Below are 23,832 nucleotides of genomic sequence, written 5' to 3'. Positions count from 1 at the left end.
AACTAAAATTAACGCAATACTGTGGAGAGATATCACTGGCCACCATCCATACCAAGGTGGGAGTTACCCATGTTTAGGTCTGTAAGCTGTTTTTAATCGCTTTTTATCTTTATAAAAGCAACAGATGCCCATTTGGTTCAAATACAGTTAATGCGACTGCGGGTCCTAAAGAAATACGTGTAGGCAAGTGTGGAAATAGATGTCTAACGATTTGCACACCATTATTTTGCCAAACTGATCTATAGTACTACCTCATTTTGCTGTTCGTTACACTGGCTCGCGTAATTCTTCTAATCTAAGTTATTGCACAAGTTATTGAGTTATAGAAAATATTACCAATTCTATTCTATTCATAGTTTAACTGGACAAAAGAGCCAACGTTCAGGTCACATTAAATGTTCCTTGACTAAGGGTTTGTATGTATGTGCGTCTTCCTTTGCTTGCTCGATGTCCCCATGAGCAGTTCTATACAGCCGTTTTCTCTGGGAAAGCATTCCTTTGGTCGCCCATTCAGAGCGAAGCGGTGATCGGGGCTGGCTGATGGGTCCAAGATCCCCCAGTCTCCGGAATCCCCATTCGTCGGATCGTCCCCCTTCCGTCCCACGCGATGCCACACGTTCCCAGCTGCAGTGTGTCCCCGCTCCTTTCATTCCGTGGGATGGCTAAGCGAAAGCAGATTCAGCCAGCCATAGCCGTCAAGGGAGGCCTCATCGTCATAGTCGGGGAAAAAGCCCCCTTGTCGATGGCACTCCAGTGCTCCCCCGGCCAGCGACTCCTGCCGCCTGCCGTCTTCGACGGACGGTGGAAAGCCCCTATCCTCCCAGTCGGCTCCTGTGGGGCGTCTCGACGCAGAGTGGAGAGGGTAGAGACGAGCCGCACATAAAATGGAATGGAAACGCAGCACACACACACCCAGCATCGAGAGGGAGCAGCAGAGCCCACTATACATGCCCACACAGACAGATAGACGGCCAGAGAAGCGCACAGGCATGCATGATGGTGCACAACGCAAACCTACGGCCTCAGCGGTGATGGCAGCGGCAGCGGCAGTCTCCCCACCACCGTCACCGTCACCACTACGGCTAGCAGCATACCATGCAGCTATCACTACTGCTTTACGGCTGCTACAACAACCCCACCATCACCAGCGACTCGACCACGCACCCATCGCTGGTGCCGGAAGGATCCACTGCACTCAGCAGAGCAACGCGAATGGGGAAGGGAGAAAGGCACCGCCCTAGCGCTGCCATTGGCCGACACAGAGAGGCCTCGAGAGGTCCCCAAACGAATGATCAAAAAGACCCTGCAAAACCCCGTTTATCCAAGTCCCTGCGGAAGCCCCTACTGCCATCCCTATTGCCCACTGCTTCCCCCTTTCCACGATGATGTTCTCGAAAAGCCCGACGTCAGATCCTCAACCCCTGAGAGCAGAAGGCCCTGCACTTTGGCGTTATCACTCTCCGTTTTGTATGCTGCTCTTGGGCTAAATGCCGCCAGCATTTGTAGGCTCTTCATAAGACGCATACGTAATGGCACCGACGTACACCGAAAGACCCCATAAGCCACAAACACAGCAGCAGCACTCGTTGCCGGTGTTAGATTCACCGCTACTGCCGTCGCCAAGGAATGCCATGGAGGGCCTAGATAGGGTACCAGCATGACCCGACGGAACCTCCTATGTAAGCCGCTGGGCGCAGTACGCGTTCTTTTCTTCTTTTTAAACATTGCGGGACCTCTTCTTATAGCTTGTCGTGGCCCGCCAGAAAGTAACGCTCGTAGCAAAAGGCAGGCTTACCCAGTGGGTTCAAGTTGGAGGCGTGCTCGAAGATACCACAGGCATCCGCACGTACATACCACACAACGGCAACGTATGCCTCGCAGACTAACAAACGACTAAGACCCCTCGCCCACTACTGCACCAAACGAAACGCAAAGGAAGACCGCCAAACATCAAGAGTAACAAAAAAAATTGGGTCGCGGAAGAAATAACTTTATATCATGGGCGTGTATGTTCGTATGTGGAACTGAGCAAGCAATCACGCCTAATCAGAACGCTTACTCTGTCTGCATTCTACTACATGTTTACATTTTGTAACCTAGCTATGCTAATTAAAGCAAAAATCGCCATAGAAACATAAAACCGCAACTTTATAGATGGTTACAGCTGTTTCACTATTATTAATATATCAAACTTATGAAAGTTTAAAGCCTTGATTAGGGTCATACTCCGCACGATTCGTGATTTGACCCTCTACCGGAGTGACCTTGTTCAACTCATAGTATGCCTATATCTCTATATAGGATCATGATTAAGTTTAGTGCAGGGTAAACGCACCTTTGTCTAAAACGACTTCTATTATTAACTGTCAAATAAGTTTTTCCGGTGCTTATTTGCAGCATAATAACAATATTCGCTTGACAATGCCAGTTTCTACTAATCTACTAATACTCTCATCGATAAACAGCTATATGCTTAACCCTAATCCAACATATCTAGTCTAGACGTATTAGACCGATTAAATAATCGAGCGGTAATCAATATCTCTTTCTATGAGGTTAGTGACTGTAGTAGTAACGGTGGAAATATCAGTAGAACTATCGCCTGTGAATCGATCTCCGCTTCTTTTACTTGATGGGCACATATATATGAGCCAAGGTGGTCACTAGGACTTTATCAGCTACCTTTGCTCTAGCTACGTAATACACGTAATAATCTATACGTAACTGAGTTGCTCGTTCAACAGCCATTAATACTCCACTCTATAACTCTTTTCGGTTATCTCCCAAGATTGCCTAATATGAATTCATCGTCAGCCTTGTACGCCCTCTGTAATAATCAGTTTTCCGGCTAACTCGCCCTTCATCGTATCCACAAAAATACAACCCATCTTTTTGTGCTAGTTTACGTTCAGTAACTGGCCGTTTCTCGGCGGACCCACGTCCCCTACGTGCACTTGGCAGTCGGTTACTCTCTCTCTCTCTCTCTCGCGCGCGCGCGCTCTCTTTCCCTCCCTTTCTCTTTCTCTCTCGCTGGGAACAGAAGTGGCCGTCCCGGCACCGGTAGACTGCGGGGAGACGTGGCAGTAAGTGGTCTTTGTGGCCACCACAGCAACCGCTAACACGGCCTCCATCATTTAGCCTCTCGGTTCGTGGCCAACCGTTCGCCAAAAGCTAAAGCATCGCTCGCTTCCCTCCGCACTGTGAACGTCTGTGCTCCGAACACGAATGAACGGGTTGATGGTGCTGGTGTGGCTCAAGGTCTGAGAAGCCCTTATTCATACTGGGGTGTGGCAGCAGGGGATCGTTTCAATGGTCTAAAGGTTAAAAGGGGACAGAGAATGATCCTGCTCGAAAAGAAGGGTTTCCAACTGGCAACGCCATGATGTTTTAATATCCGAAAACGGCGGCAGGCACCCTGCTTGCCCAACCATTTACATGTCACCCCGAACAGCTGTAGGCTATGAAGCAGCAGTGGTAGACTTGATTATTGAGCTGTCACTGAGTGAAGCACAGCGTACGCTCATTTTCAACACTAACGCTGATGACTGAAGCAATGCAACGACCATTGCACTTAAGGGATGTCTGGTAGGCGATAAAGAAACGTGTAGGTTGGTTTTTGTGAAGCAGGCCCAATGCCAATATTGATACTTCTCGCGCTCACTGCTAATCGACTAATTAAAGAAAGTAGGCAATGTTCACGTCATGGTACATCTTTAAGCTACCATCCGCTCCTGACGGTGCACGACACTCGGCCTAATCGTCGAATACTGAATTTAACATTGACGTCACTTGATATCGATTAGGCCTAAATTAATCGCATTCTGCATTGCCTCCTTCAGTGCTAGAGGCCGCCCCAGCGGCTTATCGTCTACCAACAGGTTCCACAGTTCTCTCTGGTTCGCTACGACAACCATTTGTAATTTCTGGGCAGCTTAGGAAAATAATAATACATGCCAAGGCAAGCTGATCTGGTAACGGAGACATGACGTTGAATTTCACTGAAATACGAATCGTCTATTGGAGTAGTCAGTTAAGTGCTTTAAAGGTCCTACCAGTAACATTTAGAAAGCACGAATGCCAGACTTAGTGTTTGCCATAAAGTAGTTGTACGGCTGTCAGCTTCATTCAGTTCTGGTCAGATGTTTATGTTTTGTATATCATCACGGGCCAGCTTCAATGTACCTCTTTTAAGTGTCCTAATCTAGGTTGGCTTCTTTATTATGTTACGATTGTTGTGTAAGGGACAAAACCTGTGTTGCGTTTCTAACAATTCCTTTCACAAATAAGCACATTTGAAAGCATAACCTCCAAGAGACAGACGTCAATGGTATCTTGTTCTTCGTATCTGTCGTAGTTCTTCTGTGCATCAGATTATCGGGTAGAAACTTAAAAAATATCTATATCTACCTTCGTCTAAGAACTTGTAGCAGCAAACTGTTGAAAGAGGCCGAGAACAACAAGGACGGAATGTCCATTTTCAGATCTTAACTAACCACTAGTGGATGCGTTGTCAATATGTACAGTATTTAGCCTAATTGAAGTAGTAAATACTAGGCCTGAAATGGGCTTCCGGCACAGTTTGGATTTATATTATTTTCCAGTATATGTGTAGATTAGCAAATTTTATGGATCGACGTTTACTTATTTTCTTGCGTTACAAAAGGTCGCCATTTGCTACCATCAAGCGGCTGGTCTCATTTTCGACTGATCGTCAATGCCCTATCTTTTTGTCTGGGCGAATGGTGTATGTATGGTGTGTTTCTGGTTGATGGGACGTCATAAAGAACGTGGGCAAATCGGGTCGCGCAGGGGACGCAGTTGCGCTTGGCGGACTTAAAGATTTTAAGTCACGTGAGTATGCAGCGGCTCGGTAAGTGTTTAGCTGGTATCGAATTCCAGCTTTTCCTATACGATCATCCATTAATCGAGTTCAGTGTTCTCAATTCCATTTCATACTGAAATAAACTGATTATGAACGATGCGTAAAAACGAAATTTTACCTAAATGTATAGCAGAAACTTTGTGCAGGCCAAAAACACTGGGCACTGTGATCTAATTTAAAAAAAAAAAAAAGAAAAAGATAAGTATCAAAGGCTCTACACAATATATGGGTATTTTCTTAATGAAGGTAGTTTGGCTTGACTAATTTCAAATATTTATCTGATATAGCCTTTGACCACGTATGTCTCTGTTGTTCCTGCAATAAGCAGCTCCTCGAACCACCCTCTTTGCAGCACGTTGTCGTTGTTCTTTTTGTCAGAGCGGTGGTGGAGGCCTGCTGGACATAGAACTCTCCTGTTAGCCACTATGAGAACATTGGGGACCCACATCCCCGAGGAATTGATTGGACGCCGTTCTGTCACGAGAATCAAGGCAAAAGAATGAAGGGGGGTACCTCCACTGCCGGTCCTGCTATTGCTGCTGCCTGAATTTGATGGTACTTTTCGGTTGCCTTCCCAACCTCTCACAGGCCATTAGGGGTGAGTGGTCTGGGAGTCGGTTCGGTGGCTCCTACTTGCTGGAGATCGCACGAGAGAAGTCCCCAGGTTCGGGGAGCCAGTCGACGACCTCCCTATAGAGTCTGCTGTAAGCACACACTTGCCAGCTCCGGCTACCCCAGCTGGAAGCAGCAACGCGGGTCCGCGAGAAATCCGATCCAACCCGGACCAGGGAATAGGGAACCACAGAGTGACGTGGGAGAGGGAACTGAAACGGGCCTTGTCATTGGCTGCTGTGAAGCAGAGACCGACGCGTAGATGTGAATGGAATGGTGGGAGTGTAACAACGGGAAACGATTCCCGTCGGTTCCTTGAACGGTGGAAAGGGAATCGACAGACGTGGACTCTCGCACTCACTGCTCTCGAAAGACAGAGGAAAGGGAACTCGCTGATTCGCCGTTAACGTCGGCCGACTTTTTGTGACTACTTATCGCAATCGAAACAATAGGGGAATGCTTTGATAAAATCGCCTACAACTTGAACTATTTCGAGTTATCTATCTAAATAGCATAACAGTTATTAGCTGAGGCTTCGTTTCGCATTCTGGTTATCGTAGTTCACTTATTTCCTAATCAGAGTTAACGTAAGCAGTCAGCCAACTCACATGGATCTGATCCATCCGAACTCCGGTGCAATATATTAGCTGAGCAAAATGCGTGCCTTTGTTTAAGTACATGCGAACCTGATGCCCGTTTGTAAGGGTTTAAATTCTGTTTTCTTCCAGGAAAGCCCGAATATCATCAGAATTTCCGTAAGCAGACATCTTAGCCGTGACAGAGAAGTTTGGTTTAAGCGCTTATGTGAATGCTGTTACACAATATTCTATGTTCAGCTTATAGGATAATAAAGGATAAACTGTAAAATGCCAAAGATCGCTCGTTCAAGTCCAATGATGCGTCATAGATATACAGTAAAAGCTGTTTTTGGTCCAAAGTTAATGTTTCGTCTCGACTAAACGAATGCTTTTTTCGGCAGAATACGATCTTAGTAGACAAAAATATCATTATTAGTATCATTTAATTCGTTCATGCTGCTTTAAAGGAAATTTTTTAAAGGTTGTGTTTTTGATGGTCGCACCTACGTCGTCTCTTAGACATATCATCCGATCGGCAGCAACGTCCCTCGCTGTGATCTGCTTGCGTACTCCTAACAGACACGCAGCTACTGTTTAATCTACGAACGAGCAGCATATAAACCGTCCTTAATTGGACGGTTTTCGACGTTCATCGGATCGAAGACGTATATCAGAATCATTGATCGAATTTTTGCCGGAGGACGAATGCGGTGTTGCCTTAGTGTTTCGTGTACCCATTTTTCCAATAAAACAAGATATTTTATAGAAAAATAACGGCGTGAACGACATCAAACGCATTCCCTGACAGTGTAGTTACTGTTAACCAGTAATTTACCGTCTTCTAAAAGCCCTACGTAAAGAAGTCCGCCTGTGTTTTGTACGCATTTTTATAGAGCAGCGCGGTATACGCTGCTTGGATTTTATACACTAAAATATAATACGATCCATATTTCAACAGTCGTTCTATTGTTTAGGGGTAGCTCTCACGGAAACCCAGACCCAATGTGGAATCTATATATCTTCTTAGATTCGATGAAGCCGTCGATACCTATAAGATGATATCTGTAGCCTTGGCTTTACCAGCAGCACTTGACTTTTGCATTTCACTTTTATTATTGGAATAAATAGTAGATAGCTTTTCGTGAGCCTAAAATGTTCGTTTAAAATAAAGTGTTTGTCTGCGCAATCATATATACACAACATAAAACTCAACATTTGAAGTTCGGTGCAAATAAAAGCCCATCTTCCGTTACTCTCTCAAACGTTTACGCATTGCTTCAGCCTTACGCTCGTGCAATACTAATGTCTGTGTCCTGCTGCGGCCGTTATCAATTATTAAACAAATTGCACGCAGACACCATCACCGTTAGAACCAAAAAAAAAAGAAAAAGGTCGACAATGTAGAACATATTTCGGAAGTCGTGATTGCGAGATTAGAACAATGTTAGATTTTCGAATAGTTAACTACGCTATAAAATCAACTTCAACCGCAAACATGCGTCTGTATGTTTAGTGATGTTGTACAGCCTGAGTGCATTAGTGGTCGATGGACTCGGCTCTCTCAGTCGCTTACGAATAACAAGTGCACCTCACGATCTAAGGCATCCAGAGTAAAGAAGCCGTCGATACATAATTGGAATCATCGTCTACAGACAGGGCCTATTAATTCATTTGAAGTCAGTTACGGCGTCATTGGCTGCTACATACGGATGTGCTGCGACCGACGAATCCGATGTCGGATTTTGAGGGAGTGGTATATGTTCAAACGTCTTCAGTTCGATTCTGTTCAGTTCTCTGTTAGTTAGCTCGTACGTGCGTCCGCTGCTCCCGTCACGGCTGCTCCCGGTGATTAATGAGACTAAAGGCTAACATAACAATCTCTTTCAGATCTGAGTAGTTTGGCTGGATCCTCTACTGAGGCTGCTGCCACGGGTGCCCTTGCTGAATGAATTCCACCTGTTACTGCGGGCTGAAAGACTCACGATGTGCCCGTTTGTCAAGTGTCGGCAGTGGTGATTTCGCAGCGATGGCCGTAGCGATCTGCTGTGACCTGCGGCAATCGTCCTAATGAACAAGAATTCGAAATGGATGAGAGGAATGTACCGCCCACTCATCGATTTCTCTTTGGCTTTTGTTTCGTATCGTTCTGTTGGCCGCCGTTACCTCAGGCCAGTCCGAATCGTCAGCGCACCTAGCTACCCCCTGATCCAAATCTTTGCGACTTCGAAAAATTCGACGATAAAATACGCTGCTCGAAATTCGGCTCAACAGAATTGAAGAATCTTTGGTTAGGGAGTGGGGAGACATGCGAGAGAAACGTGTTGTGCGCGTATGATCGAAATCCTCATGTGTGTTCGACTAAGGACGACGACGGCAGTAGCAGCAACCGAATAAAGGCAAGAAAGAAAAAAACAAGCGAGGAGTTAGCGGAAATTGTCTAATTACTAGGTTAACCTGTAGTCTGCTGAAGAACAGGTGAGCAGCACGGGAAGCGATAAAGGATTTGAGCATCTTGAAGCGCCAAAGAAAACCTGGTATTACAGTCCATGAAGTTCCATCTATGAAGTCGTTAGTAGCGCAACTTGAAAATAATCTTATGAGCGTACGTCGAATAGTGGCCTGGTTGTGTTCGATGCGGATTAGTCAAGGTTATTTTTCTCTAAAGAGGAAAAAAGAAGCTAGTTTCGGCCTGTCTCTAATGATCGGTGTCAGTAGCGCTTACTCTACATCATTTACTGACGCCCTAGAAGTTTATCCGGTGTGCTCATTCAGACCGAAAGATGACCGTTCGTTTGGTGATATTATGAAAAGGTTACGCTTATTTCACTGGTGGAATATTTCTCTACTAGTATGGTATTGTAACTAAATTTCTGTGGTAACTTCAAGTTTAAAAGTTTTGCGTTGCTATGTAATGAAAACCTTTCAATGCTCTTTGTAAAAATCGGATTCTAGTCTATTGTTAAGTGTTAGTTAATTCATAAATGTTAAATTTCGTTCGGGTAAGTCCCATGTGGCTTGGCCGTTAGGGAACTGTTCGCCGTTCCCTTTGCTGCACCCGAAAGCATAAATTAACATGATTAAACTATATTATTTTGATAACTGGTAGAAATTTATGGCTCAGTCTCAATGTGGCAACTGCCCAAAGTATAGGTTTTTTTTTTTCAAAGGTTTATATAAGTAAATGTGCGGTACCTTGATCTATGACTTTGGGTCATTTTTCTAATAACACCATAATCCTATTACTTCTTCTGGGTTTCTGAAACGAAACATTGTGACGTTAATGATTAAGGGGCTTCCGCAGAGGCCGCAACAGATAATAGTTTGATGGTCCGAAATTCGGGGTATACGGCACCTGCATTAAAATTTCTCATTCAGATTCTCTTCATTTTTGCCTGGTAGCTAACAATGTACATGGTTTGACATTGTCATGATGGAAAACGACGTTTTTCTTGTTCTCTAGGTTCGGTCGACTTTTTTTCTTTTTGCTAGTTGTTCGTAGAGATCGGAATCGATCATTTTACCTGGAATAATTTTTCATTTTTTTCGATTTGTACATTGTTGTTGGATGTTAATCTATTTTTAACCATCCTTAATCAACCGCTTCAGAAACGTCTCGATTTTGCTTCGTGCTGATTAGAGTCTCTCAGATAAAGGTACGATTGAGTAAATCTATTGTGATAGTTCGTGTGGCGCTTGAACATGTCTTACAACTGTTTGGTGATGGTTCCATGGTGATGTCATGTCTATTGCCGTATCGGTTCTGCTCGATTTGCGCATTAGGAGCATCTTTCAAATTGAAATTTTTCGAACGAGAGCACCAAAATAGTTTTTAGGTTGTTCCTTCTAATAATCTATCTCAATCATAAGCGACATAAATTTCACTAAGCAGCTTTAAGCTAATTAAATTGTAGAACATAGTGAATCGTTATGGCAATTTCACTCATCTTCAAGGTGCTTACGATAACCGATCTGCCAGAATCAAATATCAGGGTTCAGGCACGGGGGCAAAGCCGACCCGCTGCAACTGATTTTATGTGTGTGATTTTAAAGCCATCCAGCTGGAAAAGTTTACGCTCTTTTTTCAGATAACCCAATATTTATATTGACTCTTCGCTCTAGGCTATTTCTCGATAGAATCCATTGTGACATTCTGCTCGCTAATTATAGATCCACTGTTGCATCATTCTTTTTAAGTTTTATTTTTTTAAAGTTATGTATAATCGACTATACTTTCGTATTCTAACAACCCTTTCAAGTTATATGAAAATGCAAGTGATGAAACTGCAACTGACACTCATTTTATATATTCTATATGTAATATATAGCATCGTGCTGTCGCTTATAGTTTGTTACTTGCCACTTGAAATTCATTGAATGATCACGGTGTCTATCCTTACAAAGGTATATCTAACTACCTTATCTCTGCTCCGATACCGATCCGTTCTTCTTTAGTTATAAAATGAACCTCAAAGCGACCCACAATGCATGTTTATCCACACTTATATCTTCTTGATTGGCAAGTAAAAAATGGACGGTATCTGAGATCTGAGGATGAACAATCGTATCAATTGGTTTGCTAGACAGTTTGTTATCGTAGATAATAATCCGGTATTGGTCAGAATATGTTTGTATCTATAGATGGAAATCGCGTACATAAATTGCTAGGTATGTCACCGGGGGGATTGAAGGAAGCTAAAGGTCTCAGAGGTTTATGGAAAATTTTATCGTTCGCATATCAATGGCCATCCACAATCGCCAATTTATTTGTTTCAGCGAAATTCATTCGATGGATTAAGAAAACTATTTTTCAGTTTGACAGAAACTTTGTTTACCTGTTATTTTTTGTAAATTTAATTTAAATGTTTACCAACGCAAGAAGAATGGCCCAACCAGGAACGCTAAGTCTTTTATTTATTTGTCGCTGCTTCCAACGCGATCCGGTGTGGTTGTTTTACGCGATGGAACGCGATTAGAAACGGTTTAATTGAAGCGTTTTTATTTCAATTTTCCTGTTTACTTTATTTCAGCGATGGCAAATTAATGTCTAGCACGTATAGCACGTAAAGAGGAGCATAACATTCAACTTGAGAGAAATAATTTGATTTTTTTTTTGCAAAATCGTATCGACCTTGATGCGTGTTCAATTTGTGATCGCGGGTATAGCGATCGTCAGCACAACAAAAATGCTGATTTTTGGCTTAATTTTGTCCTTTGGAAATTTTTCTTCCAAACCTTTGACCTAACTTAAAATCACTCCGAATACGGTATTGGAATCATTATTTGGAACTTCACGGAAAAGTCAAACATTTTAAACAAATCAAATTGAAAAATCATTTCGATGCAGGAAAGCTATTGGGAGAATAGGATCTTGAGCAAGTACAGACCGGTTAACAATTGCCACTTAAAGAGAAGCCAGATTGTTCGAAAACAGTTGACGGTATGTGAGTGTTTGAATATGATGCGAAGACGAAAGCACTGCCTGACAGCTTGAGTATTCCTTTCAAAGACGGTTTAGAAACAAACTTGCAAGGCTTTTCTAAAAATAAAAAACGGCGCCAAATTCGGTCTGGATTCTGGCAGAACGAGTTAAAGGTTCCTGACCATGACTCCGACATACAGGGCACCGGCTCATATGTCTAGTTAATGATGAGGATTTATGGCGACAATTAGAAAATAGTACCGCTTTTCCTGAACAAATAGAATCTTCTTAAACAGTCGTACTCATCAAGTAAATAGAGTGTGCACCTCGCTTTGCGGCAACAGCCCCTGTATGTTAAATAACCAGTGCGAAAATAAAGAAGTTCTATATATACACATATGTGTATAGGTAATTCTATTTTGGAATTCCGAGAGCTCTTCGTGCTTTTTTGCCGTTTATAAGCCAAAGATAAAACGGAAGTAAAGTCGAAAACAAAGAGTACATTGCATTTGGTATAGGGTACTTTGAGGTGAATGAAGTTTACGAGTCAGGCGTGTCCATATAGTTCAGAGGCATATTTTTGAATCTCTTGAATGATTGATCCCGTAGTGATAGCTGCACATCGCTAGGTTTTTCGTAATTTACTAAACCGAAAATACTGGTTTTATGGTTACGCTTTACTTGCTGAGATTATATAGTATTATGGCACACGTTGTACTACCACTGTCTTTGTGTAAAGACGCTTCGAAATATCATCCTTCCTAGACTCCTTTTTATAGAAGTATCAGGAGCGATTCTTGCGCAAAGAAAACATAGGGGAAACTCGATTTTCGGCTAAGATTATCAATAATTTAAAAGCACAAACGGGCTCCCACAGTTGTACGTGTTCAGCATACCAGCTACACTATATATTTAAGCACCTAGGAACACCTAAAAAAATGAGCTGGCTTTGATACTTATCTGCCTATCTCACAGCTGTCTAATCTTATTAACAGTAGGCCTCTTGTTGCTAAGGGCGTATAGCCTCCGTTCGCCGTTTGACCGACCCCCCAAACAACTCAGCGACTAATGGAAGACGGAAACGGAACAAGTAAGCCGGCCAGTATATTTCGGCGACATTGGCGTATGCAGTACGGTTGTTTTTTCGGTTTTCTTTTCTATGGGCGCTTGATTTCACTAGCCATGCCAGCTACGCCTCGAGTAGCCATTCTATATACACCAGCGAGACAGAGGCTGTGAGCCGACAATCAAAGAATAATCGTAGTTAGCTGTTAGTAGCCGGTCAACGGTCGCCACGGTCATCTTCTGACCACTTTTAGCGGGCAGCCGCATGAACCCGATCACTAATACGCATAATTGTCCTGCCAGTAGCCACGGCTCCTACCGCCGTAATAATTCTATCGTCCGAATAATGTTTGTAATTTCTTTTCAAAATAAATTTCCTTTATTCTTCTGCTTTAGCGCATCATCTTTATTCGACCAGCAGCGGCACCAGCGTCGCTAGCGTCGTCACTGTCGTTGTCGTAAGCAATAGACCAGAACAGAAATCGTATCAATAGCTGTAACAGAAACAGACTGATGAAAGCGACAGCGATAGCAGCTTCAACAGAGTTGGCCACCATGAAGGGCTTAAATATGCCGATGGCGGGCGACTTCACCAAGACACTTCCGCGGATTATATTCGCGTATAGGGCATTGCCGCGGATGTCTGTGTCTCTCTCTGTGTACGGCCATTTATAACGGCGCAAAGTGTAAGCCACCCGCGGCTACGATAGACTTCGTCTTTTTTCCTTCTCTCTATCCTGTCATCCTAGTTAAACTCCTTCTGTAGCGTTCTCCTCGCTTGTGTATGCACTCGCTAGCTTTCCCGCTGCTGATGATGCTTCGGCCACTTGTTTGCTCTTAAGACAGGAGTCAATTCAGAGTAGTCAAAATTGTTCGATTGTGGCACTCACTCGTTCCATTCGATCAAAAATCATCGTCCGAGAAGAAAGACTTTCCTCTCGATTTTCCCCTAACGAAAACGATTTCTATCTTTTAGATGTGTTCTAAATAGCATTTGTTTTTGGTTGATCATCCTGTCGCATCACTTCGACTGTCGCGTATAGTTTTGTGTGTGGGACCTGTTTGTATCCTCGGCTGTAGCTGCGCCTGCAACTGCATGCACCGGCATTTGGACAGCCTCCGTTTTATGCGGACCGTGATTTTCGTCTGTTTTTCTCTTGTGTTCGACTCTCACCCGTGACTGCTGTTCTTGGCCAAGATTTTGCTCTCGCTGGCCCTGTTCCAGCTCTGATTCGACGCTGCCTTCAACAGCTCTAGTCGAGGCAGGCTCTGAGCGGCTGATTCGACGGCGTTGCGGCCAAAGCAGCGATCTGAACAGCAGCCGCTCAAACAGGATCGAGAAAGAAGCGGCAGCAGTAGCGGCCAGGGAAGGAAGAGAAAACGAAGACCATCTCGTCTTTCCCTCACTCTCCCGTATTGGCGAATAAAGTTGGATACCATCAAATCATTCGAGTCGGGTCATCACCAACCGAAACAAAACCTGCCAGCAGCAGCAACGAGAGGAATAGTCGTTGCGGCCGCCGAATCGCCAGCGGTAACCTTAGCAGCTGCTGTGTCCGTGTGGCTCTTTCGTCTGTCTGTCTGTCGCTACGGCATTACTGGCGTTCGCTAGCGTCGCCAGCAGCAACCAGCATCGACCGGCAACGGCAGGAATATCGTTGCCCGTTCAATTCTCACTCGTACACAAACGGAGACAGGCCATAGACGCACGGCCTCAAAACATAATCGAAAAATGACCGACAACAACGACGACGACGACGAATGAATCAACCGATCGAGCCAATAAACAGTCGAGCGAATAAATCGAACACATCCAATAGACGAAACTCTTGTTGAAGCACCGGCGGCAAACTTCAGCAGGTAGTACTAGCGGCAACAAAACAGTTTCATTGGTTATCGTCGGCAGTCAATCGTCGTCGGTATCAGGTCGTCTCTGCCATGGCCGCCCCGAGGCCGTAGCCCCGCGTACCACGACCGCTAAAGGCCTTCAGTGCCTCCTTCTCCTCCTCCTCCTCCTCCTCGTCGTCGTCGTCGTCGTCGTCGTCGTCGTCGTCGTCGTCGTCGTCGTCGTCGTCGCTGTCGCTGCCTAAAGATTGGAATAACTTTGCTTACAACGACGAAAACGACAGCGATCCGGACGTGATGCATACGGCGCGCGCAACAGAAGCAGCGAAAGGCAAATCGAACGCAGACGACAGTGCTCTATCGCCCGCGTGATTCGAAAAGCGATTGCCTAGTCATCTTCCCTTTCTATTTGCTATTGGTCTTTCATTTACTAGCTTTTATGGCTAATGTGTTTTTTTCTAAATACCCAAGAGTCAGTAATACGAGAACGAATAAGACGGCGTATTCTTTCTTGCTGACAGGGGTCAGCAGCACCATTTGATGGTCGCTGTCATTATGGTAGAGATGAACATCGATCTGTGTACTCCCGAAGGAACGGCATCGACGATAACCCGGTCGTCCCTTCATCATTGTTGTTCTCTCTGGTTCTCCATAGATGCTAGTTCTGTTCTTCTACATCTGCAAATGAATTTTTGTTCAATTTGAGTTTGTGTCAGATTTGTGCAAAGCGTAGCTTTGATCTTTTTTCATTTTTGATAATCCAGAAGTCGCGAATAGAAGGCGGAATTACGACCGTAATAATAATACGGGAGGTGTTATACATGAAAATCATTATTGACCTTACGATGTAAACTGAACAATTAAGCCCAGTCAGTGATATTTTGTGTTTTTATTCAAACCGCGAAGATCCTCCGCAACCACAGAACAAGATCGAGTCGCTAAGTCTATTTGTTACCTAAGCAAGCGTGTATATATATATGAGTCTACAGTTGCGACGCCAACAAACAATGACAAATGAAATGAAGGCATTTCTCTTCTTCCCGAGAAAATTCGACAGATACATCGTCGAACCGCTGTTGTTGTTATTATACGGTCGGAAACATCACTCTGGTGTCCAGCTCGTTTGGGCGTCAGGAACGTCTCGTGCGGCCGGCCCCATTCGAAAGTCGTTAATGTGAAATTTAATGTGATAACGAACAGCAGCAGCAGCTACGACAACAAATTGTGATCTAATTTCAGAGTGGATAGAGTTGGCTGGGCTTGTTCAGCACGAATCTAGAAATAAGGATTGCCCTAGCGATATGTACACCGAACCACAGTAGGGCATTATAGTTTGCATTGTTATCCGAATTATGACATATCATGTAATGAAGACGGAGTCTACGAGCAGACGAATTTTGAAAGCTCGACGAAATGTGTTGGCAAGACATTATGCCAGCACTGTTTATAGCCTTGCTGGAGCCTACTTGGGCTTGGTGCCAGGTAGGCTTAAAAAGGACACGAAAGCCAAAAGTCTAAAAATTGCATTTGTAACGAGATATCATAATAGATTAAGAAATATAGACATCTTTATTTTTTATATATGTGTATACATACAACTATAAGAGACAAGCAGAGCGTTGTAATCGTTATAGAAATTTTTCTAACCTGCTAAATCTAGGAAAAACCTGCAGGCTGCTCGGTTATAGGGTATGTTTGTTTGTTTTTGATAAATTCATTAGTCAGGAAAAATGGAAAAGGCAATATCGACAGCACAGGCTCCGGCAACGAAGATATATGAGTTTGAAAAAATGCTTCCACAGTGGGTCGAGGAGAACTTATCCATCTAAGCCCAAAAACGCTTTTTACAAGTTTGTTTACAGAGCACATCGCCTGTCAGCGTTTTGCTAATAGTTAGTTTGACATGCATTCAACCATTTGCAGAGATTCTGAGAGAAATACAATTACTCATCCCAGAACCAACATTGAAACTGCCAGTGCTGATGACCTCTAAAGGATTCGATATGTTGATACAACGGAAATTGTTTTGCTTCTTGAATGCTCTCACATAAATTGAAACTAGGCCTATCTGACTGGGTGGCTAAATGGTATGCCCATTTTCGATCCAGGATCCGGTGTTTTTCTTCGCAAATCGAACTCACCACACTGTCTTTGTTCGGTAACAAGTAATTTGCGTTAAATTCATGGGAGACATAAACACAGTTACTCTGCATCAGGGTGTACCATCAGAATGTCAAAAAGAACCAGCAGCTATAAGTATCATACAATTAGCACGCTTCGGGTTCTATTAAAACTGTTTTATACTATAAGCTTCTCAGGATGATCGTTTTCATACTGAAGTTCGTGACACGCAATAGACTAACTGTGTGAGCAGAAATAAACAGTAAATGTACGTCAACAGTATCTCTAAACAAAAAAAAATATATTTGAGATAATTGCTTCGAATTATATATCCGCAACTGATTGGCTGCGCGCACGAATCGAAATACATTAATGCCTAGTTATAAACCTAGATCTGCTCAGTTTTGTCGCCAACAAAACAGTTGTTGTTAGACAAACAGAGTTCCACTGCGCCGTTACGGGGTCGTAACTGGGATAACGACTTAGGTAAATTGCTTGAAATGTATACTATACATCTAAGTCGAAAATATAAAACCGGTACGAATCGAATAGGTCCTGTGTTTTGTTGTGTAAGCTTAGGAAGTATCGGCTTTTTCTTTCTGTATCACTATTTTGAGCCTGGAATCGCACAAATAACAAACCAGGCTGAAGTAAGCGCTTATTTATAGGTTATATTCCTTGGCATCAAGCGTCTTTATCTGTTAGCAAACATCACTTTAGCGACACTCTCTGTCCGTTAAACGTAGCAGATACTCTTTCGATATTACGAGGCACAGAATAGCTTTAGCTACGTGACCATACAGTTTTGCACTAGACACATGCTCCACGACGATGGCTATATAAAAGCAGGGTGTTCCGATGGATGGTCCATTTCCTGTATGCATTTACTGGTGCTCTGGTGTATTCGACAAACCGCTAGTAGTGTTCGCATAAACTTATAAACTACCAAAATCCACTGCAATCCATTTATGGGAATCGGGTCATTCCAAGAGATCTTGACCTCGCAGTGACGTCCAATGCTACGAGGCCCGTTTTTCAAACATTGAATACTGAGCTTCATCATATTTTTAATCAGCACAATCAAGAAACATCTAAAAGTTGTAGGAAACCTTCAGGCTCCGCCTGTTGCTTAGATACTCATATATCGTTTATTATAGATTGAAGTTTATACATATATGTATGTAAGTTTTACAATGACAGGATGGGCTTTCATCATTCTTAGTACGCTAAACTTTACAGGCGCACTATTCAGTCAAAAACCCAGACCTGGTAAAACTAGTTTTCACGCTTAAAACTACACATAGTACTGTAGTCCTGAGACAATAGTTCGTATTCTGTGTGACTAGCAAGCTAGCCTGCTGGTTACTAACCGTCATACGAGACCATGTCAATGTGTGAATAAAGGTGCTACGGCTCGTGCAGCAGCCTAGGTTCGAAATCTTGCTTAGAGATACTCTGTTTGATGCTAGAATCAACGCCTAATCGCTGTAGCGGACATGAAGCTAAAAAAATTTATGTGTAGATTGAGAGTGGTAAGCGGCACTCGATTCCAGTAACAATATCCTAGGTCGAACAGGCCGTTTCAGTTTCTGGCTCCCATGCTACGTTACTGTGACGAAATTTAAATTAAAAAACACAGTATAGCGTGCTAGTGAAAATAAATAAATACCTATTGAAATTAGATTATCAGTTTTTAGGAAAGAGATAATCAGAATTAAATAGAATCATTTTATATATATATATATAATACTTTGAAACAGAAGAGAAATACTACATTTGAAGCAACGTTTAAACATGTTAAAAGCTCAATATATTTAGAAAAAAGTTGCATGTCATACGTATTTTTTTAAATCTTTTTTAGTCTTAACTACCAGTCGCCACTGTGGCCGCGAGAGCGGCAAGGAGACATCTGCGTTTCCATTCAGGCGATTCGATTGTCTGCAGTATCATTAAACACTATTTCACTAATTTTTATAGATACATTCCCGGTCAAAAATGTTGAATCGGCATAGCGTTTTCAATGATTAGGCTTATAGAGCATTACAGTTTTGTAAAGGATAGGTATTAACAAACCGTTCCTGAAGGCCATCTTTTTATTTTTGCCATCAAAGGGTAATAGCGCTTGAAATGATAAATTATTTACTATGTTTCACGCTACAGGCACTGACCTAGGCTAGAAACCCAACCTGAAACAAATTTCGTTTCACTATATAAGATGTGTATATATAAATATCGAGTCCAAGCTTAATTAGGCATCAGAAAGACCACAAATTCGTTACTGCGAATTTCATTCAATTTTATAATCAACAAAAGAGATACACGTTTTCGTTCGTATAAGTCAATAGAATACGATCCTTATGTAGAGCCATCATGGCTAACGGCATTAACACAGGGATACCGTTCCGTTAATTGCTTAACATGAATTTTGTAAGCGGTGCTGGTGGCGCCATCTGTGGCTTTTTAGCAAACTAAAAAAAAAAAACGAGAAAAAGACGTGACTAGATTCCGAGGTTCCATTTGAGATACTTTATTGTACATGGTTAACAAACCATGCGTATAGAATCGATTAGTTATGAGACGAAACACCTTTAAGATCATTGCTTTTTTTTTTTTTTTTATTAGTACTGTGTAGGTGATAGTGATGGCTGCTATAAATCCTAATCTTCCTAATTAGAGTAGCTGACGCTAACGTTTGTGTTCTTTACCCACCAACCGTGTAACCAACCAGCTAAAATTGTGTTTATTTTGCAACAGCACCGCCGAAATTTCTTTTGCATTTCGCTAAGCAGGCTATTTAGAGGGTATGCTCCTTCCGATAACCGACAAACCTGCCTGAGATTAGTATGATTTCATAGTTATTCAAAGTTTGCTACAGGAAATATTACGCTAAATGATTTCACATAAAACTAAGAACATGAAGCAATTTGTGTAAGCCGGAACATTAAAACGATTTCTAAATTAACGACCAAGCTATTTTTATTAAACTGATTAATAAAATTCTGATTTATGCCAGGCCAGCCGTAAAACCTGTTCCGGATGAATACTTTTGGTGCGAAGACGTTACTTTACCCCCTTCACGGTGTCTATTGGATGAAATTAACTTGTAGGAAGTCACGTAAATATCTAGATGAGCTATAATATGTATGTCAGATCATTCGAATTTACGTTTCGGGAAAAAATTGGATTCGATAGTTTGCATTTCGACTTCAGTCTGAAGAAAATAAAATGGAAGACTAGGGCAATTGATTTCTGATATCGACTTGCAATCGTTCGAGGGACCTAAATCTGTTATTGTTATAGGCCATCTGTGATGCTTTTAAAACAAGTATTTCTCCAAATACGGAATACGTTGTCAAACCTAATAAGCCATGCCAGGAAACAACATTCATTCCTACTATGCCAGCCAAACAATCTCGTTCGCTCTCTCCAAAAATAGGGTGCAAGACATATAGGTAGGTGACCTTTCGTCATCACTGCCTTAAGATACAATCAAGATGTAACGCTAAAAATCAATTGGATTTCAGGTCAATGTTCTCATAGAAGCACGGCTAAACAGCACTCGGATCTGCCACGTGTTAAATGCTGTCAGTCTCAAGACATAAATTGAAAATTCACTGAAACTCATCTGGTGATTTGGTTGGAATTTCTTACTATCAACTGCTCCACTTAAGCCTAGGGTACACACATACAAGGTAGGTCCACTGCGCAGAGATCTCATTTCTTCGGCATTTGAAGCCGCAGACACTAAGCAGACTTCAGTGAAACCGCAGTAATTGCGGGGTTAACATGAGGTTGCTAGATAGTTTAGATTTGTCTCCTATAGCGATGGTCCTATTTAGCCCTGAGGGCGCAGCAGTTCGTGTGAGAAGGCTAAGGCAAACGCTTCATGTCCTATTCAATATATATATTCGAAAAGCACATTGGCAATCATCCAAATAGCAGGCGCTTACTATGTGTGTACGCCTGGCTACAAGTGAGATTAAAGTAAATTGCTATAATTGGAGTCAAGCGATTTAACCTCGATAGGGTAGCAGAGGTGGTTCGACCTTATTTCAGATAATAATTCTTCGACCTTTTCTTTCGATGATTTGTGTCTGTGCGAAGACCTACTTAGCTACCTAGAGATTAGTTTTCAACATTTCCAATTTTAACTTAACCTGGGATTTGGTTGGTTCATTACCGAATGGCTTGTGCCCGTTCGCACACACACACACAGACATAGGGAAAGTCTCGACAACTTACCTTTTACATTTCTGATATCCTTATTGATAAGATTTGATATCCTAATATCTTGAATATTCTTATGTATGGTCGGAGATTAACTTTGTGAATTTTCCCTAATGTAAAAAAAATAAAGATGGGCCTTGAGTCATTAGCTGTACGCAGGGGAGCTAAAATATATTTAGAGTCATGTTGATGTGAATGGAATCGTTGTATGTTTATCTCTAAGAGATTCAAAAAAGCACAACAGGCGCGCGGTATGTGTTCGAGGTACGTTAGGTTTAGAGGAAATAAGAAAAATCGGAACAGATGTGAGGAAATAATGCTCACAACTGTTTATGTGTACGGCTGAACGTTACAGAACATGTTTTTGTCCAGTAATAAACTGCGTTTTTTAACATCATGTTCATATAAAAAAAAAAAAAAAGGCTATTTGTTTTCCTAACCCAGACTTCTCACACCAGTAAAGCATGGTTTCTTCAAGAACAACTGACATAGACGATTTAGAGATTCAACCTGAAATTCGAATAACCTTACCAATGATAATTATTGATTTATAAATTGCACAGATGTTTGCGAATCCAGTTAATCAGCGTATTTTAGTTCTATCCTTCTTCAATAAATGATCTTTTTTTTTTTTTTAGTTTTAGGCTTTTGTAAGACAATAAACGTAAACGCTGCCGGTGCCGTTGTCGCTTAGTGTCAGGCAGTGGTCCAAGTTACTGAGACCCAGAGGACTCGTAGGTGTGAACTCACAGTACAAGGCACATCACCTGAAACGTGAGGTTTAGTCGGTAGCCAGGCATCTATCCCTAGACCTTTTGAAAAGAAAGAGCAGCTAAGCGGCTATGCCTTTCTATAACTACTATTACTTTTATCATATTGACATGTTAAAGAGAATGATTATGCTCCCCCATAGATATTATAATTCTAATTATACTACTGCTCGTATTAGCGCTGTAATTAGTCAGATTCATAATGTTGTCCTTTGTTAGTTAGTTGTTTGAGTGTGTACGATGTATTCACTTCTCTCCACTATGGTATACTTTTTATCTGGTAACTTTTTCGTGTTTAAGTTCTCCTGCCATCTAGAAAATGCTAAACAAGTAACTATAGATAGTGGCATAGCTCCATTACCTTGTAAAGTCGATGATGTTCACAATAGGATAAATCCGACTGTTGACCATCTTAATTTTCAATGAGATACTAGTTGGCGCCATCATATCTGCTGTGTTGTTTTGCATCTTCGGAATGAACCCCAGGCCAGAGCATCTTGCGTTCCGGTTACAGTGTCAACTCTCACTCCCTTAGAATGAGGGGGTAGATCTTTCCCGCGTATATTGCGAGGTCCAATTTTCTCGTTCGGCAAGCGCAGCAATCGGTCGTTGTCTTAGTTTTTTGTTCCGTTCAGCTTTTGTTTACCTCCCTACTCCTGACGTTCCCGTTCCTCTTCGTTTAACGGGGGCGATAAGGAAGCACATAGCATTGTTATTTGTCTGTGTATTTTCTTGTTAACCCTCTGAATGACGTTTTACAAAGCAAACATTAGTCAAGCGACATGCATTAGGCTTCTGCTGCTGCTGCTGCCGGTACCACTGCTACGCCAGTAGCTGTGGTACCGGCAGCAGCAGCCCCAACAGCTAACACAAGTAAATATCCTTCGCGGTCCCTAATCAGAAGTTAAAAACTCACTGATGTTTCCCTACGACGGGGGCAACAGAACACTCATAGCTAACAGCATAAGGGAACAAGCAAGGACAACGAATAACCGCAACAATAAGAGTTGCATTCTAACTGCCTCCTGACTCAACTCATTATACTTCAAACTGTCGCTTTATAATATTAGCAGACGACGCACAAATCATCAATGTTATCGACCAATAGCAGTGCACCGAAGGTGAAAATGATATCCTTGACGCTTTTTATGGACGGCAGCAGTTTTTTGCGTAGCAGATCGAAGCTCTCCTTCATTAGAATAGCAAGCGAATTTGTAACAACACAAATTATATAGACGCTGAAATACAAATTTCAAAAACAACGAACAGCGGGTCGAATAATCCGCAGGCGTGCATCGCGTTCCCCCACGTAAATAGATCATATAGAAAATTAGCGATGACAGGGGTTAGGAGTAATTGTTTCCGATGATTCTAGCCGAAATTGCCGCTTTCTGATATAGTTAACAATTTTTGTCAATATATTGTTCGTGGGAAAATGACGGCGATACCTACTACGGGTCCTACGGGTTTCTACCGACCGACCACGTTAGGTCAACCATTATCATCGGCCGACGCTTTGCGTTCGTATAAGACATCAAAACCTGCAGGAATAGAGCGATGTAGTTAGTGGCTACTGCTGATGCTGCGTATCCAGGCGAATTTTTTTCGAACAGACTATTTAACTTCCGATAGATGCGAAGCCTCTAATTCAGAGCAATGTTCAATGCCACTTGATAAGCTAAACCCACTGAAGCTTGTTGATCGTGATGATGCTGGAAACTATCACACGGGAAAAAGAAGATTCGTGAAGATATCGATATAGCGACAGACTGCGGTTTCAAGGGTAGAAACGCTTACGGCGACTGCTTGTGTATTAGTCAAGCTTAGCCAAGCTATTAATTACTCTTATTTGATTGAATGTAATGCCGGAGCAGAAGATGAGATCGACCATTTTCAGCAGCGACCCTTTGTTTCTTCAAAACACCGAATCGACTATAAGCTGTCTAACAGGTAGTTTTACCAGTGAACCTACAGAAGTTCCGAGATGTTTAACTCAAATCAACAAGTAATGGATTTACTATCGAGTACGCGGAATCTGCGATTGCAGACAGTTTTTTACATATCGACCCGAATCGAAAACAAACCCGCGCACTGATCTCACACCTTTAATTGTAGTTGCTAATGCCCGTAAGGTGTTATACTCGCGTATCATCAGTAATGAAATGTTTCAGGTTGCGCGTCCGGCATCGCCGTCACTCGTTCCATTTGAAAGCTGGCTCCAGGCTCAGATTTGAACCTGGGCCATTACGTAAACACGAAATCACCAAACCATCACGAAAATCAGCAGCGAATATTATTCACGGGAACGCATCG

At 42.5% G+C, this 23,832-nt stretch overlaps 1 long non-coding RNA gene across 1 annotated transcript; it reads right to left on the bottom strand.

The window, feature by feature from the left end:
• Positions 1–20,512: 20,512 nt before the first annotated feature.
• Positions 20,513–23,092, bottom strand: LOC111264054 (uncharacterized). The gene is made up of 3 exons (XR_002682627.2): positions 22,972–23,092; positions 21,881–22,192; positions 20,513–21,516 (listed from the first exon to the last, which is right to left on the bottom strand). It is a non-coding gene; the product is annotated as an uncharacterized LOC111264054 (long non-coding RNA).
• Between the last annotated feature and the right edge of the window lie 740 nt (positions 23,093–23,832).

This window comes from Varroa jacobsoni, unplaced genomic scaffold, assembly GCF_002532875.2.
Source record: "Varroa jacobsoni isolate VJ856 unplaced genomic scaffold, vjacob_1.0 scaffold_815, whole genome shotgun sequence".
Lineage (NCBI taxonomy): Eukaryota > Metazoa > Arthropoda > Arachnida > Mesostigmata > Varroidae > Varroa > Varroa jacobsoni.
Note: the sequence above shows the minus strand (reverse complement) of the source record. Positions and strands in the feature narration are given on the sequence as shown.